The 5,329-nt window shown below is 35.1% G+C and overlaps 1 non-coding gene across 1 annotated transcript; it reads left to right on the top strand.

The window, feature by feature from the left end:
- The first annotated feature begins 2,677 nt into the window (after window positions 1-2,677).
- LOC122280206 lies at window positions 2,678-2,781 on the top strand. The gene has a single exon (XR_006229792.1). It is a non-coding gene; the product is annotated as a small nucleolar RNA R71 (small nucleolar RNA).
- The last annotated feature ends 2,548 nt before the right edge of the window (window positions 2,782-5,329 follow it).

The raw sequence follows: 5,329 nt of genomic DNA, 5'->3' as shown, positions 1-5,329 counted from the left end.
ATTCGGCTGAAGTTGAGCAGGAAACTTACTCTTTTCTTGATCATGTAATGCAGAGGTCAAGTTGCTAATAGAACTTCTCATCTCAGTAATGGCCTGCATTGTCTGAGTGTTGATATTGGCTTGTCCCTGCATAAAAGTCTGTAATGTCTCCTCAAGGGTTTTCTTATGTGGAGGCACATAAGGAGTAGAAGAAGATTGCCCTTGAGAATTTTGATTTGAATTGGACTCATTCCTCCAACTAAAATTGGGGTGATTTCTCCATCTAGGATTATATATTTCCGAATAAGGGGAAGAAAATGGTCTCCTATAGGAATTCATGACATTTGCTTGTTCGTGCAACACCTCTTTAAAAGCAGGGATTGTTGGATGATGAAGTGCTAAAATTGCATGATTAAATTACTTAAGCGAACAAATTGTTTAATAAAAAATGATTTAAGTACTTAATTATGCAATAGATCACATTACTTGAGTCAATTGATAAATTCTAGTATTTTGGTGCTTAAAAAGATTTATAATGCAATTGTTTCACATGAAAATAAATATTTCATTTTTATTCCTCTCATTACAGGGATAGTTTGGGCAATACACAACATCATTCAAGTGTGAATGCACACATGCAGACCAAACATTCGGAAAACAAATGCAGAAAAACACAATGCAGAAAAGCCGGACAGCAAGAAATCACATGGGCTGCCTTTAATTTTCAAACTTGTTTTATACGGGAGTTTTCGGTTTGGTACAGAAGGTTTCCAAGTTCAAAAGGATTCCTGGACAGCAGCACATGGGTTGACCAATTCTCTCTGAAATGTGTACGCATGCGGGACAAAAGATGGAAGGCCGCCCAGCATGGAGTGGATAGACGGAAGACAAATTCAACAGCTGTTCTGAAAGCTGTTCTGATCCCATGCTGACACACGCTGAACATGCGGCAATTATGCTTTTCCTTATGGATGGATGAGAGAGACAGCAGGAGCTTTAGAGTTTCATTTTTCTTTCCTTTCCGTTTTACTAAAGGCGGCCTGTTTTATTTTTTATTCATGATCTTACTTTTCGTTTAGGAAGTAGGCAGCAGCAGAATTTTTATTGGATCTATTTTCTTTTTCGTTTGAGAGGAGAGAGGGCTGGAGGTCTTTGGGGTTCCGTGAGCGATTTGCTTTGCTTGGCTTTTTCGTTCAGGAGGGTGGGCGGCTTTTGCATTCTTGTGGTGGGTGGTTTTACGTTTTCATTTCTTCCGAGTTTTCTTTCAGAAGCTCGTAGTTGTCGGTTGGTTTTCTTTTACTTGTTTTTTAGTTTTTAGCTTTTTGGACGGACGGGAGTTAATCTCCCTCTTGGTTCTTAACTCTCTCAATCGGCTTGGTATTTTTTTTATTCGTTTCTTTCTCAGTTTTATTTACTCTGTCGATTGTCATTTTTTTAGTTTTGCTAGATTATTTTTCCAGACCTTTTTGGCAGCTAGATTTATTCTTGCGTTATGTTTCAATTCCAGATCTTTCGGTCAAATTTATTTTTCTCGGCATTTTATGTTTATGCAGTTTTGCTTTATGCACAATAGCTTCTTGGTTCTATTTCTTTTATTTATTTTTCTTTTGTTTATTTTACTTCATTTTTCAATAGACTCACAAATATTTAGAAAGATTATCCATTTAGAAATGATAGGCTAGATTTTTAGCTTGGGATTCAATGAGTAGCTCATGACTGTTTGGGGTTGGATTTTCTTCAAGATTATGGAATTTTAAATGATTAACTTGATAGATTATATTTCATTTTACATATGGGAAGGATTAAAATTCTATGTTCTTGAACTTGATCAGTCGTAGACATGAAGGCACGATTGATGCTTGAACTTGTAACAAGACTTTGATGGCTTTCTTGCACTTTTACACTTGATATAAAATCTGTCAAGCACCTTGATTATACTGAAAAAGTGTGCTTATTGTTTATTTAACCGATCATAATCTCTTGAAATGAGAAAATGGTTGAGAGAAGATGAACTTAGAGGTAAAACCAATTTCAAATTAGAAATGGGCGAAAATTGCATTCCAAGTGTTTGTTTTATTACTTCTTGCAAGTTTAATTCAACTTCTACACGTTTTCCTTAAATCTCTTGGTTTTGGATAATTTTAGAAACATAGATTCATATTTATTTTCATCTCTTGTACTCGATATCTCTTTTATGTAAAAAAATGCCACAAATACTTTGATAACCCTTTGTCCCTGTGGAATACGATCCTGGACTTATCCTTGATACAACTTGACACTTCTACACTTGGAAGCACATTCGAAACCAAGTCATTGGACAATCCTGAGTTAGGTGTCCACTAATCTCACAAATGTCACAATTTTCTTCTTCTTTTTCAATTGCCTTAGCCGAATTTACCTTCCTAAGTTCCATGGCTTCGACTTTTCTTGTCAGACTTGCTATCCTAGCATTCACATCATTATTTCCTTTGAGAACATACATACCTTCTTGAGACATGACACTGAGTTTGAGCTTATTTGATCGATCAGAATGATCTATGTTATCTCAAGATTGGGCATTTTCAACTAACTGGTCAAAATAGTCCCAAGAGTCATCAGGATCTTTATTTAAAAAATCACCGTTACACATTATTTCTACAAACTGACGCATTTGAGATGTAAACCTTCATAGCAAAAACTAATGGTGCGCCAAGTCTCATAGCCATGATGTGGGCAAGTTAGCAACAATTCTTTAAAACGTTCCCAACATTGAAAAAATGTTTCATTTTTCTTTTGAGAAAAATTCATAATATTTCTACGAAAAGTGTTGGTCCTATGAGTAGGAAAAAACTTTTTCAGAAATTCTCTTTGCATTTCTTGCCATGTGCCAATAGATCTTGGTCTCAAGGAGGTCAACCAATTTTTAGCTTTTTCTTTCAAAGAGAATGGAAACAACTTTAATCTAACAACATCATCATTGATAGTTTGGTTTTGTAAAGTTACACAAACTTCTTCAAATTCTTTTAGATGCAAATAAGAACTTTCTGAATCTAAGCCATGAAACTTGGAAAGTAATTAGATTACTCCTGGTTTTAAATCAAAATTTTCCATATTTGTAGGAAAAATAATGCAAGATGGAGTACTTGTCCTTGTAGGCTGCAAATATTCGCGCAAAGTTCTCATTGGCGGATTATTTTGTGCCTTTTCATTTTCTTGTTCATCATGAATACTATGATTGTCAGTCATGGTATTAGAATGAGAATTTTTAGAATCACCTGACAAAGTATCAACCAATTCTTTTAAAACAATTTCCTCCCTTCTCAATCTACCCGTTTGATTACGTTGCCACAAGATCATTCATCATAGAGGATCGAGCACATTCAAAAAGTAAAAATAAAATGCAAAACAAGCAAGAAAGTAAAAGAAAAAAAATTTTGGAACCAGATTACCAAATGGTATGAATATGGAAGCAATGTTACATGCTCTCTTTTCCGTAAAAATCGTACCTGGCAAAAAGAATATGAAAAACAATTAGCAAACGATTTAAAATATATATATATTTTAAATTATCACACGTTGCAATCTACGGCAACGGTGCCAAAAACTTGTTGCGCCTAAACTTTGACTCAAATTAATGAACCAAAAATTTAGTGCAGTTTTACCTGCAAGTATACAGGTGTTGTAGTATCTTACAGGATCGAATCCACAGGGACTGACTTTTGTGATAAAGAAAATAAATTTAGACAATGAAATGAAATTACTAAAAGAAACGTGTAATCAAATGAAGATTGATAAAATAACTGAATCAAACTAAAATGATAAAATGAATTGATATAAGGAAAAACTAAGGTTTCGAGGATCCGTCTAATAATTTATGATATTGTTTCTGATCGATTTACTTCAATTAAACTAGAATAATGATTCAGTTTAATTGGAAGATGTAGCATTTAAGATCAAGAAAAATAGTCGCTTATGATTAAGCGTGAACGATTGATGATTAAAACATTTACAAATCTATTTGAATATCACAGGGATTCCTCAAGCATTCACTGTATTCAGAAATCACAATGAATCAAGATAAATATATAGATAATCAAAATATCCAATAATAAAATGATTCAATCGATCAAGCTCGTAGAATAAATTTTACATGGATCCAAAAATAATATTTAAATCATTAAACTTCAGCTCTCACCTTAGTATTAAAATTTAGCCAAACATATTTATTACAAGTACTATAGAAATTACATAAATAGCTTCCATAAAAGAAAACTAAAATGAAACACAAGAAATACTAGGCAATAATTTAGAAACAATAAAATTTGGAACTCAGCCGACGCCTACCAAAAGTAAAAACAAGAAAAAAAAGAAAAGAAGTAATCTAATACGAGAGAATTCTAAGAATTAACAACCGAAAACTTAGAAAACAGAACAAAAGAAATAGTCTTCAAACGAGAGAGAGATTTCCGTCCGTCTAAACAATGAAAATACAAAGAGTGAGCTGCCACCGAAGGTCTGGATGAAAAATGCCTCTCACCGACACTACCCTTTTTCAATTCCAGCCCAACACAATTCCAGCATAACACTCACACGTCTCTCTCTATTTCCTTCCATTCCTGAACAAAAAGAAAATGAACTGCAGAAAAATAAGATTCCTCCACCGAGTAATTCGCTTCCACATACATTAATCCCACACCATAGATTTCCACGTCCATACTCTCTCAATGTCTCTCAACTATCAAGCAAAATAAACCTCACCTGACAGACACTTCTCTCAACCCCATTTAATCATGCACCGACCCTCCTTTTAACTCTCAAATCAAACTTAACCTCAGCCAATTAAATTCCTTCACGTCTACCCCTCAACTCCTACACCCACCGACTGCTTCTCTCTACACGTCCAGCACAACATCTCCTCACTCCCTTCCTTCTTTCTCTCACCGACTTCTCTCAATTCCAACCACGTTCCTCACTTTAATCCAATCCCAATACCAATCTAACCAACCGACATCCCCTTCAATCTAATTCCCAATCGACTGACTGTCCTGCCCTTAGCTATCACTTCATGTGAAGATTAATCATATCCCAGCTCCCTCTACTCATCACTCCTACACGTCACCCTTGGTTGAAAACTTAAGCACGGCACTTCTCCACTCATCCACTCTCCTATCTCTTCTCTCCATCCAGCAATATATATATATATATATAGCTGCCTCAAGTAGGTGCCAAACTCCTCCAATCCCAATTCACTCCAGCCGACTTCTCACAAATAATCACCACCAACTTCATAAGTCAAGCACGGCACCTCTCTTCTTTCTTTTTTTATTTTTTTCCAGCCCACATGCCTTCACGTTTCAGCTCCCTTTTTAGA

The sequence above is a fragment of the Carya illinoinensis genome, chromosome 10, assembly GCF_018687715.1.
Source record: "Carya illinoinensis cultivar Pawnee chromosome 10, C.illinoinensisPawnee_v1, whole genome shotgun sequence".
NCBI classification, from domain to species: Eukaryota; Viridiplantae; Streptophyta; class Magnoliopsida; order Fagales; family Juglandaceae; genus Carya; species Carya illinoinensis.
The sequence above is the reverse complement of the archived record's forward strand: the minus strand, read 5'-3'. Positions and strand labels throughout refer to the sequence as shown.